The sequence below is a fragment of the Ursus arctos genome, unplaced genomic scaffold (genome assembly GCF_023065955.2).
Source record: "Ursus arctos isolate Adak ecotype North America unplaced genomic scaffold, UrsArc2.0 scaffold_7, whole genome shotgun sequence".
Taxonomy (NCBI): domain Eukaryota; kingdom Metazoa; phylum Chordata; class Mammalia; order Carnivora; family Ursidae; genus Ursus; species Ursus arctos.
Genome location: NW_026623089.1, coordinates 23829878 through 23842565, shown reverse-complemented (window position 1 = coordinate 23842565; position 12688 = coordinate 23829878). Strand labels below are relative to the sequence as shown.

General features: G+C 49.3%; 1 long non-coding RNA gene across 2 annotated transcripts in view; it reads left to right on the top strand.

Annotated features, from left to right (window-relative positions):
- The first annotated feature begins 854 nt into the window (after positions 1 to 854).
- LOC130543009 (uncharacterized) overlaps positions 855 to 12688 on the top strand; it is a 62970-nt gene continuing 51136 nt past the window's right edge. The window contains exons 1-3 of one of the 2 annotated variants that reach the window (XR_008957985.1): positions 855 to 1216; positions 2135 to 2223; positions 3539 to 3716. This is a non-coding gene — a long non-coding RNA (uncharacterized LOC130543009). Of the gene's footprint in view, positions 1217 to 2134; positions 2224 to 2321; positions 2592 to 3538; positions 3717 to 12688 lie in introns of those variants that run through there. The other variant, XR_008957984.1, reaches the window with a different exon arrangement.

The window sequence follows — 12688 nt, the reverse complement described above, 5'->3', positions numbered from 1 at the left end:
TTTTTGACCAGCACAGGGAAGGACAAGCATACCTCCTTTGGAGACAGACCGAGCTACACTCCAATTTCAGCTCCACCTCGAATTATCTGCATGACCTTGTGCATCTTCCCCTCTGTGTCTCAGTTTCCCTCATCTGTAAAATGGAAATAGTAACATAAGGTTGGGGTGCTGGTAAGTGCGCAACAAACATCAGCCATTATTATTAACCAGTAAACCTGGTCAGAGCAGAAACCACTTCTCTTTCCTCAGCTGATCTCTCGAGGGCAGCTTGGCTCATATGGGCTCTCTGGCCCGATGGGCTGAATGACATCCATCTGTTTGTCTTCAGACCTCAAATACGTTCACCCGTCTCTGTTCGCTGGTGAGCTCACCCACCAGGCTTCTAGTGTCACGGTGAGGGACGCAGATTCTAGAGCTGGAATGCCTGGGGTGTTTTTTTTCCCCTTAAGATTTTTATATTTTATTTTATTAATTAATTTGAGAGCTAGAGGGAGCCCAAGAGAGTGGTAGAGGGAGAGGGAGAAGCAGACTCCCCGCTGAGCAGGGGAAGGGGGGGGGCCCCACCACAGGCGGGGCTCGATCCTAGGACCCTGAGATCATGGCCTGAGCTTAACCGACTGAGCCACCCCGGTGCCCCTGGAATGCCTGGGTCTTAATCCCAGTTCTGCTACTCAGTAGCTGTATGACCTGAGGCATATAATTTAATCTCTTTGTGCATTTGTTCTTCAGCAGTTAAAGTGACCTCCTCACTTTTTAGCTTTCTTGCCAGGAGTGAACGAACTCCTACACGTAAGGAGCTGAGAAAGTCTCGCGGTGCCTTGGGATCCTGCTCCTCCCCTCCGAGGGACGGCGTGGGGCGGGGGCTGCGGGGTCTGCTGGGAAGTAAGGGCCTGCCTCAGGAGCCCGCTTCCGTTCAGACCTGCCTGCACTCAGTCCGGGGGCCCGCTACAGCCCCGCGTCCTCGTCCTTGGAGAGGCGGCTGGCTCTTGGGGCTCAGATGGAGCCTGGAGGGTGGAGAGGGTACGGACTGCCCTTCAGCGGCCCCGCGGGTGTTTGCTCAGCCTTCCAGTTGCCCATCCAGAAGCCCATCCAGATTCCCATCCAGGTGTGAGGGGAGCACAGTTGGCTAATTAAGCTGAAAGCAGCGTGGAGGTGCCAGGCAGGAAGTGGAGACATCTGTTCTCTGATCGTCCACGGGCTCCTTTGCTGCTGCTTCGTAAGAATGGGCCCCCTCCTCCCAGCCCAGCTGAAGGCGGTGGGAGGCACAGAGGGAGGGCCGTCAGGGGGAGCTGTGATGGGGGGTTTTCTCCGCCTTCTGTGCGTGCTTTCCGGGCCTGGCCTGTTCACGCAACATCTACCTTTGCTGGAGTTGGTTTCCGTTTCCGTCTGAAGATAGCCTGCCCAGCTGAGCTTCTTTTAACTCCGTGGACTCAATTCTGTATCCCTTCTCTTCTCCTGGCTCCATTTATTTATTTTTATCATGTAATGAGAGCTCCGTCTACTGCCCCATCCAGTGAGGAATTCAGGGCCGCAGTCTGGATTATTAAGGGTGAGAAGCCCTACAAAATTTGAACAAAACCCCTCATGGGCCTGGGTGCCTGAGGCCAGCGTGGTTCCTTCGGATGCAAGCACCTCTCAGCTCTTCTTAGGGACGACAGGTCCCCAAACCAAAGGGAGTGCGAAGTCATCTCTTTCTTTGGTCTGTTGTGAAGTCAGAGACTGGACACACACATTCATCAACGTTTAGTATGTCCCCAGCCCCCAACGTTTAGTACTTCCCCAGGACGGAAAGGGGGTGAGAGGAAAGGTAACTGAGGTTGCTTAGGAAGTACTACTCAGTGAGCGGTCAGTTCTGGATCTTCCCGTGTGTATCATTGTTCATGATAAAATATTGATGGAGTGGTTCTATGTGCCAGACGTTGTTTTAAGTACCTTTCTCTGCAATTCCCAGGACAACTGAGTTCAGAGTCATATCCTGAACCCAGGTCGCTGATCCAAGCCCACATCATTATCACATGCTACACTGTGTTTTCTATTTTATGTGTTTTATGTATTTTTAAATTTTTTGGATTTTAATCCCATTCGTTGTCCTTGCCCTCATAGTTAAGGCTGTTACCACCATCTTCGTTTACAGGCTAGGACACTCCGGAAGGCCCGGGATGGTGAACTAAATCAGTAGCCGGTGAAGAATACAGTTACGGGGCTCCTGGAGCAATTACTCAGGTAATATCAATACTCATTGGAGAGTGTGAGTTTGCCTCAGTTTCAGCTACTCATTGAAAGTGACATTGTGACTGTTGGGTTCGCTGTTCTGTCCCCAGTGCCGAGAGCTGTTGGCCTGCTAACTGCCTGTTGAGTGTGTGGATTCCACAGCAACCTATGTTCCAGTCGTCCCCATGACTATGCCTTGTGGGCAGGGCTGTGCGGGCAGGAAGGCTCTGGTCCTCCAGGGACGCCGGCCCCAGCACCCCGGCAAGGTCCTCCTCACGGGGCAGCCTGCACACCGGCCTTTTGCTGCCTGTGGCGTATCGTTCAGTCTGGAAGACTAGCGAAGGAATAAGTGAAATAAAGATATGCTGACAAAATAAAAACTCACCCCAGTTTTATGAATTTTAACCTTCAGAAATACTTGGAAACCACTGTAATTTAATGTTTCCACCAAGGTCCAGAAAGTGTGCCAGTATATCAAATTGAAATCAGGTTTTCACAACTGGTGGGCTTCTGTGATGTCTGCAGTCACAACACATCAAAAGAAAGGTGTATTACACGAAATGAAGAAGAAACATTTTGTTCTCGGAATCACCCACGGTCCACCACCCCCCACCTGTAAGGGAAGGGCAATCGTTGCTTGTTTTAGGGTTTCCCACGGCTCTGTCAGTGGTTGGTTGGACATCGGGGGACGGGCTCGCTCTGGTTGTGTCCAGGTCTTTTTCCAGATAGCCGTCTCTCCCTACCTGCCAGGGTATTCTCTCTGCTCTTGGCGAAGCTGGGAAATCGTTGACGAGCCTCAGTGCTCTCCTTGTGGTCTGAATAGGGTTTTGGGTTCTCCCAGCTCTTCTCAAATCAGGTGGTGGAATCAGACACACTTAGCTTACGTTTCTAGCTCAGTCATGAGCTGGGTGAGCTTGGGCAAGTCATTAAGCCATTATTACTATTACTTAAATTTGAGAAGATCATGAATAACCCTTAGAATTGCTAGATAAAGACAAAGAATAAAGATATATTCTACTCTTCCACTGATGACCCCCAACTCCAGACGACACTGAGCGTGTGCCCTGTGGTGTGGTGTCTGGGAGCGCAGCTCTAATCCTATAGCCTTCTGCTCTGTTTTAAACGTTCCCGGGGTGCCTGGATGGCTTTGTCGATTAAGCATCTGACTCTTGATCTCAGCTCAGGTCTTGATCTCAGGGTCATGAGTGTGAGCCCTCCACTGGGTTCCACAGTGGGCATGGAGCCTATTAAAAAAAAAAAAAGAATCGAAAACATTCCTGCGGAGTTTGCGTTGTATTCCATAATATGCCCATGCTTGTTTTGATAGAAAATGGTGCTCTCTGCTCCCACATCATCAGATAGAGAATCAACATTCCATGGTTAATAGCATGTGTGTGCATCCTGCAGCCCTCTAGGACCTTTGGCATCATCTGCCTGCAACCACTCCTCCTCCATTTCAAAGGCACCGATGTCTGAGAAAGCATGACCACAGTGCCTGGTGCTTGGTAAGACCTCTTTATTTTTCAATTTGTTTTTAAATCATATAATTCAAGTTTTTAAGCTGTGCTTTAAAATTGAAGTATAGTTGACCCACGTGTTGCATTAGTTTCAGGTGTACAGCATAGTGATTGGACAATTCTGTATGTTATAGAATGCTGCACTCACCACAGGGTAGTTCCCATCTGTCACCATACACCGTTATTCCAGTACCATTGACTCTATTCCCCATGCTGTACCTTTCATCCCCCTGACTTTATTCATTCCTAACTGGAAGCCTGCACCTCCCACTTCCCTTCACTCCTTTTCCCCCTTCCCACCACTCCCTCCCCTTTGGCAACCACCAGTGTGTTCTCCGTATTTATGGGTCTGTTTCTGGGTAAGACCTCTTTAATGTTGCTTGAAAATAATCTCTGGAATAAAGGCTGAAGGGTAGTAGGTAAGGGACTCCTTGGAGAACACCTCTTTGGCCTTCCCTCACCCCCAGACCTGCTGCCCCTCTGTTTTGATGTGGTTCCACCCCCACCCCTGGGGGCCAGGCGCTTGCTGCTTCTTGAATTTGTCAGCATTTCCCCCATGGATCTCAGACTGACTAATTAGCCTACCCTGCCTGATTGCCGAAGCCACGGGGCCTTTCCAGGCCAGCACTTTTCCACATGGCATCTGCTGAGAAAAAGCAGGGCTGAGCCTTTAACCCTGTCTTGTCTACAATGTGTGGGTATGCATGAGCTCGCTCGCAGGTGGTTGTGGGTGATACCCCCGTGGCTTGAGGGAGAGGGGCTGTGGCTTCTGCTCCTAGAGCCAGTAGATATTTCCCTGCATGGTCAGAGATGGTCAGAACACTTGGAAAGACTTAAGGCAAAGATTCTCATCAATGTTGAGGATGATTTAGGGGGAGAGAGGCATTGGGTAACTGAAACTACTACCCTCATTTTGATGCACATTTTATTAATATTTTTTTTGCCATCTAACTTGGCCTTTTAGTTTGAAAGAAATCAGGATCAGTCAAAAAAAGGTCAGGCTGAGGATCGGATAGTTCTCTCTTCCTCTCTCTTGGATTTACTATATGTTAAAAGTGGGTCATGTCACCAGTGATCTCTTATGCTTTCTTGGCTCACATACCCTCTTGCTAATGCAGGACCCCAATCCTGACCAGTGCCCCTCAGGTGTTCCCGGGTGTACCCAGGAAGTTTCCCATGAAGCAAGTCTGGTCAGCTGCTGCAGGTTTCCGCTCGGCACCTGCCTCTGGGCCAACTGTGTATGTCTACCTCGGCTGGACATGGCCATGGCCACAGGGCACTCTGCCTTCTCCCCACCTCCACCACCTTCCGCCACAAAGCAGCACAGTCTCCCTCCATGAACACCTGCCCGTCCACGGAGGCATCAGTAATGCCCCAGAACTTTTGAGGTGCTAAAGCATGGCAGTCTGTGGCACGGTTGGAGGGAATAGCTGTCTTTACTTTGTGCTTCCCGAAGCAGCCCTGCCTGCAGCTGCTGCCTTAAAGAGCAGTCAGGCGTAGGTCTCTTTCATTTTTTCTTGAGGGTCCTCTCTCCCTGGGGGATCGGGACAGTGTGAGGTTAGAATCTGCATAATGGGTTCAGACTGTTTAGGGTTTGAAGCCTGGTTCTCCCACTCAGTAGCTGTCTGTGTTGGACAAAGTTCTTTATTTCTTTAAGCTTTAACACCTTTATTTGTGAAATAGGACTAAAACAGTGGTATCTGATTCAGGATTGTTTAGGGGCTAAATGAGCTGATGCACACGAAACTGCATGGATGCCATGACGCTCCGTAATGCTAGCTGATACCGGCTAATAGGGCCCAAGTGATACAGCTCAGGGGCTGGGCAAGGACAGGGCCAAGCGGCAGATTCTGCACTATCAGCAGGGTCATGCCTCCCCTCTCACCTTGAGGACTTGACATTGGGTCAAGCTTTTCCTTATCTCCCTCTTCCCTCAGGAAGTTCACTGCTGGAAACTCCTCAGTCCTCCTAATGACCAATTTGTCAGATATTCCGAAGCATGCGTGAGTCCCACAGGTGATACAGCATAGGCTCAACATGGGACCGCGTTCTCCATTCATCTGATTGTATCTTTTTATCTACACATCTAAGCAAATGGGTATTTATATATTGCCATTTGCTGTATTTGTGTGTGTGTGTGTGTGTGTGTGTAGACACTTGCTGCACACACACACAGACACACACACATATTTGATTACAGCTACTCAGTTCTTTGATGTTGTGGTTTAAAAATCTCCCCTGTGAGCAGACTTGCTTAGTAGGCTCCGTGAGAAGATGCCAGTGGAGGTGGAAGGAACTTGCCATGGTTCCCCATGCTCAAGAAGACTTATCTGAATGGGGCATCAGAGGATGTGGACTTGCCTCCTGGAAGGCCTAGTCTGATAACAAAGGCATGATATTGCATCTTGGAAGAGAGAGGTTTTCCAGAAAAATCTGCGAGAGCCACTGTGAATACACTGATGTTCTCTGAAAGCAGGAGTCTCCAGCAGACCCACTTGGCTCCGACTTTCCTGGCAATGAGTACATATTCTGTTTTCTTGCATCCCCCACCTCCTCTCGCATATGACAGAATTTTCTACCATCTTAATGTGCTGTGATACTATGGAAGGAAGTCTGCTCAGGTTAATAATGAACCCAGATGGGATTGAACTTGGCTTGGGGTGTGGGATTTGTTTTCTCCTGGGGTTACTTGTGTTTCACAGTCTTTGGCAGGACTCGGGTATGGGAAGTAAACACTCGCTTGAATCTCTTCCTACACTTTCTGCTCAACCCTTGCCTCAAGTCCAGATGCATTCTACCTGCCGGGGCTGACAGTCTGGGTGAGGTTAGATCTGAGTCAGGACTGGTCCGCAGAAGCGAGCGTGTCTTCTGAAACACATTTCCAGGCCCCTTTCCGCACGTGGTTGGTGAAGTATGGGTGCTCGATACTCCCCTACAGGCATCCTGGATTTGATGGGCTCTGGCATATACCCAGTTCCTTTGACACTACATGCACTGCTCTTCCTTCTCTCCCACTCGAGGAAGCACGTGGGTAGGTGTTATGAAGGATCCTTGGGAAAATCCTATAAAGGATTTGAGATCCCTGGCAATGGCCATGTGATGGATTTTTCCCTTTCTAAAGGGTACAGCATATACTAATAAATTATGGCCACTGTTCTTAAGGTAGCCCGAGGCCCCTGCATCCTCTCAGTTACACGCATACCTGCTGTGAGGGAGAAGGTAGAACTTCTACACACCCTGTGCTTGGGGCCTCATGTTTAGGCGAATTTTTACACAAGTTCACACGTGAGCATGCACACACATCTTCAAAGAATTAAAGGAAAGTGGTCCCTTTGTATTTTTTAAATAAAGCAGAATGTTGTAATGTAAATTCACCACGGGGTTGAATTTTATCTGGGGGCCCATAATCTTTCTCCAGGATCCCCATTCGGCAGGAGTTGAGCAAATGACTGTTGTATGAATCAGACTGTGATCAGACACCAGGGATGGTTCCCGTTCCGCATGTAAAGGCAGTCAGAATCAAATTTGAAAAACTGCTGGCCTGATGTGTATGGGTTCCTCTCAGCAGAAAACAGCCATGTTCTTGGACCCCCACCTCACCCCACTGCAGGGCACCCCTGCCTTCTCCCGCCCGGGATCTCTCCCTCCTTTTCTCCACTTGTGCTGGTGTCTGCATGGTCTGGTTCTTTCGTCCTATTATCCAGCACCGTCGCCTCATTGTTCAGTTAGGTTCTGAGCCCAGGCAGCTGCGGCCTCAGTTTCAGCTCCACCAATCCCTATATGCCACATGGCCTGGCTGTTTAAATTCTCTGAACTTCAGTTTCCTAATCTGTAAAACTGGAATAATAATGCCTTCTTCATGGGCTAAGGACAAAATGGTAATATACACCACTTAGCACAGAGCCTAGCATCTGACATGGGTTTAGCAAATGCTGGTTAATATTAGTGTTACTATTAATATTTAGCATTCATTCATTCATCTGACATTATCCTCTGCGTCTGTACCTCCCTGTTGGCTGACACAGAGTAGGAACACAGCATGTGTTAGCTGAAAGAATCAAGTCAAAGGGATTGAATTCCTTCTTAGGTCATGGGTCACGGCAGGAGTCAGTGCTGTCCCTACTCAAAGGCAGGACCCAGGAGAACTTGGAGAGACCAAGGAGCTGGGACTTGGGGAGCAGGCGTCAGCTAGGGATGGCTGCCTGGAATCTGGGCTCATCTGGGTCCCTGACTCCATTCTGAGTCTCGCCTTGACTACTGCTCCGATCATGGAGGACCCCTCATGTCCATGGATGGCATGGAGATGGTCAGGGTCACCTCTGCAGACCTCTGTGCCTGCCAGGAGTGCTGTCATACAACCCTGAGCATAGCTATGGAAGACAGAGACTGTGGCCATTTAAATGCCCTGAACGTTCCAACCTCTTGCCTTATTTTTGTGGAAAACCACGGATGGATGCAGGAGATGACCCACTCTCTGCTCCTCTCTTGGGACCTGACCCACAGAACCTACTCCAGCTTTGATCTCCATCTCCAGAATAGCCTTCCCTTGGCAGCTCAATACCTCTACTTTCAGCCCTCCCCTTTCCTTCTTTCTTTGCTAATGATTTTTGTAGTTAATGAGGATCCCCCCCTTCGCCGTTCTCCACTTACTGACTTTGCCATCAACTCTAGTAACCATCCAGCTATTTATAGACCACTGGGCTTCTCAGCTCTTCCACCCCAAATTCTTCCATGACCCCTTTATTTTTTCACAACTGTAGCAAACAAGGTATGTCTTGGCGAAGGTGGTTATTTCTCTAATAAGGAATCTCAGTATGTGAAGAGACACTGCTGTCGAATAATTAACAACTTTGTTGGGACCCTTGGCTTAAGACCGAGTGTTGGGCAGCTCAGTTAATGCTCATCTGGAGGCATCTAATATTCTATGGAGTTTTCTCTTGATTAAAATGGAACCTAATAATAACGATGCCTGCAAGGAATAGTCCCCTCCCTGTCAATCATATCGTCACAGAACTCTGCATCTCCATCAGTTGATTAAGTCCTTCTCGAACATTTGTTGAACTCCGTGTTGTGCTGTTCGCTCCAGGGAAGTGGCTGAGGGAGCTTTAGAAGAATAGATACCCGAGCCTCACTCCAGGATCTCTGGGCATCCGAAGCTGTCCACCAGACTCTCCTGTGTAGCCAAGCTTGAGAACCAGGTGCCGGGGCGGGGGTGAGGGGTGGGGGGAACAGGTGCTCCTCAGCGTCTGGAAGCTCAGTAGTGTGTTCAGTAGCTGCCATGTGCCTGAATAGGGCTGAGCACTCTCGCAGCCATGGTAGCTCACCTTCTCAGTTCTGTACCTTAACTGCTTAAGTTTCTTAAATTCTAAGCATAGATGCTGATTCCAAGACTCAGGATCAAAGTTATACAGCCTGCAGGTGCAGGGCGCATCTCCAACCCCGAAGCTCTCTGGCTACAAAACCCACCCTTTTGCACCCTGTCAAGTGATTTATGCCAGGAAAAGACTCAAGGCCATGTATAATTGAGTGCCAGCTCCTTGATTTGGTTGGTCCAGTAGGCATTTAGGAGGGAGAGGGCAAGAGGCGTGGTGTTTGGAGAACTCAACCGTTATTCTGCTGAGGAGGTGAGATTAAAGTGGGACCTGGCAGATCCCCTCGATGAGCTTGGAAAGCGTAAGTAGACAACGCTTCCTCCATTCCTGGGCAAAATGAGAGTAAACAGGTGTGTGTTGGGGGAAGGAGGTGGATGCCATTGACGATTTACTTGCCAGGCTGGGGCCTCCTGGAATTTGTGATCCTCTAGGGGGTCATTGGCATCTTCCGCTCTGCGAGTTTAGAACTTCAGCTTTTTCAATTGGCTTGGCATTGAGGTTCTGAGGAACAGATCTGCTGTGGCCAAATAGGACTCTGCTCCCACGGGAATGGGGCACGTAGCGGAGTGTGGAGTGCTGGTGTGGAAATTTACAACAGAAGCCCTCCCAGCCATATGCACCTGCGGGAAACATGGCCTCCTTGTGGGGGGTGTGGTGAAGGGTGGTTCTTGAGAAAGCCCCCACCGTACATCAGAATACTGTCTGAGAGCCTGGAAAAGAAGCGAAGGGTGTTGGATATTTACCAGGAATATTGCTTCTTATTTATCCTGAAGATCTTTTTGCCTTATTCAGAAGTATGTGTTATTACAATCAGACCACCCACACAATTAGGCAGAGATAACCGCAGAACATTCTCTTTTGTCTTTCTGTGCTCCATCCAATACTTTTTGACAACTTTATGAAGGTAATTTGTAACTAATCAGATACAACTTATCTCACTGATTGCACGTTTATCTTCTTGATTTTTAAAATTGTGGTCAAGTATATATAACAGGAAATGTACCATTTTCACCATCTTCACGGGTACAGATCTGTGGCGTGAAGTACATTCCCATTGTTCTGCATTCATCACCCGCCCCCATCTCCAGAACTTCTTCATCTTCCCAAACTTCCCGGTCTGTCCTCACGAAACACTAACTGCCCACTTGCCCTTTCCCTGGCCCTTGCGTCCTTAAGGACACTCGAGTCTCCCCAAGAAGGAACTCATCAAGTGCGTAGTAGTCTGACCTGGGATTGTGCGTAACCTGAGTCATAGAGCAGGTCTGGAGGGAGGTCTGGGGGCCTGAGCCTGCTGTGGTTGTGAGACACGGATACACGGATACACGGTTCATGGATCGTAGAGCTGGAGGAAGAGGTTCTTTCGAGGCTGGTACACTAACACCCCCCCCCAGCCCCCAAAGCCCACCTCCACCTCAAATTCCTCCCTGGCTAATGGATTCAGGAGATGCGTGATGCCTCTTCCTTTTCTCCAGACACTCTCCAGCTTCTTTCTGGACATATGAGGAACACCAGTTTCTGAGCCTTCGGAATATTTATATATGTGTGTATGTATATGTGTATATATATATAAATATGAATATTTATATATATATATAATATGTATATATATATATATGTGCTTCCTTTACAGTCACTCTGTTGCAAGGCTGCTTTTTTGACAGCCCCTTGAGGGCTGTAGTAGGGACAGTTTAAAATGATTTATATATTTCCATTGGCTAAAAATTGGGACAATTCCAGAAAAATCTGAGCTCCGTGTGTGTGTGTGTGTGTGTGTGTGTGTGTGTAGATGTTCGTATTTATGTTTCTCCTATGTTAAGTGAATGGTTCTCAAGGTGTGGTCCCTGGGCCAGCAGCATCAGTATCACCTGGGAACTTGTTAGAAGTGGAAATTTCGGGGGTTCATTCTTGACCTACTGAAACTCTGGGATGAACCCTAGAAATCTGTGATTTAGCAAGTCCTCCACATGATTCTGATTGCAACAAGGTGTGAGAACCACTACGTGACATACATTACCTAATGTAGCTTTCACAAAAGTGCTGAGAGAATCCCCATAAAGAGAAGACAAGGGAACTTAGAAAAATTCAAGATAAGGGGGTGGACCAGGTCTCCCCCCAAATCCCATTGTCAAGGATTTAGGGATTCTGAAGATCCTGGCAGGTGGCACTCTGGTGCTTTCCCCTTGCTTTCCTGGCAGCCAGTTGCTGCTTAGATAGCCTCAGGCCCTCGCCAACATAGGGAGGGAAAGACAGAGAGACCAGGAGAGAATGCAAATGGGAGTAAGGGGCTTGGGGTCAGGGGGCCATTTGTGCAAAAAGCAGTCAGGAAGCCTCTTTCCGCCCCAGTTCCCTTTGTCCTGTGTGTAGCCAGCTTGCCTACCTCGGAGGGGCCCCCTGGCTTCCTCTGGCATCGGCAGCTGGCTGGGCTCTGCAGGAGGTGGCCGCTGAGGTCTGCTGGGGAAATGTCATTACTCAGGGTGGGCAATCTTGGAGCACGGAGCACTGGAAGGGAGCGCAGGAGGCCAGCTTGTGGCTCTGGGACTGTGCAGAGATGGGCGCCAGGGCCATGTGGTCCTGGCTGCTGCGTCCTGTGACCCCCGGGGAGCTGTAGCTCTCACTGCTCACTAGCCAGCTGTTTCTGGTGCCTCTGAACGAGCATAAAATTCCTAACTATTTTTCTTTAGCCTTTAAAGTTGGCTCTAATGAGTGTGAAGTTCGTTAATGGAAAATCAACATGTCTTTCTGACTCTCGCTCTGACAGCCTCAGAGGCTCCTGGGCATTGGATTCTTAGCTTGTATTTTGCCGCTGGTCCGACCTGAGGTTCAGATGAGCCGTGGTGAATTCGTTCAACCAACACTGGGGAGCTCTTGCTCTGTGCCAGGCCAGGCGCAGGTGGTGGGGATGCAGCATTGAGCAAACAGCCGCTCCCCGGAGCTTACCTTCTAGACGAGGCAGTCAGAGACTTTTGTTTCTTTGTAGTAATAGTACGAAGAAGGTGAAACAGTGTGATACAGTGTCAGGGATCAGTTGGTGCATAAGACACCGTCCTGAAGCTCAGGGGTTTCAGATACCGCACCTGGGGCGGCTCCGTCGGTTAAGCGTCTGCCTTCGGCTCAGGTCATGATCCTGGGGTCCTGGGTTTGAGCCCCTGCATCAGGCTCCCCGCTGAGCTTCTCCCTCTGCCCCCCTCCCCTCGTGCTTTCTCTCTCTCTCTCTTTCTCTCTCAAATAAATAAAATCTTTAAAAAAAAAAAACCACACCTATTCAATTTGCTTACAATTCTACGATCAGGCTTGGAGTCAGCAGGATGGGTTCTTTTCAAATCTTGCTGATGGTCACCTGTGTGGGCTGCATGGCTGGCGGGTTCGCAGAGTCTCTCTCTCTCTTTCCGTGTGGTCTTGGGGCCTCTCACTCTCCCTGGGGCGCCTGCACTTACTCTGTCCAGGAGGGGAGCTGGACTTCCTAAATCAGGGCCCCAGGCTTCCAAAAGCACAGAAGGGGAAGCTGCCAGAGCTTCCTAAGGCACAGCGTCACCTCTCCCATGGTCTGTGGTTAAAGCGGGTCTCAGGAGCAGCCTAGAACCAAGGGGG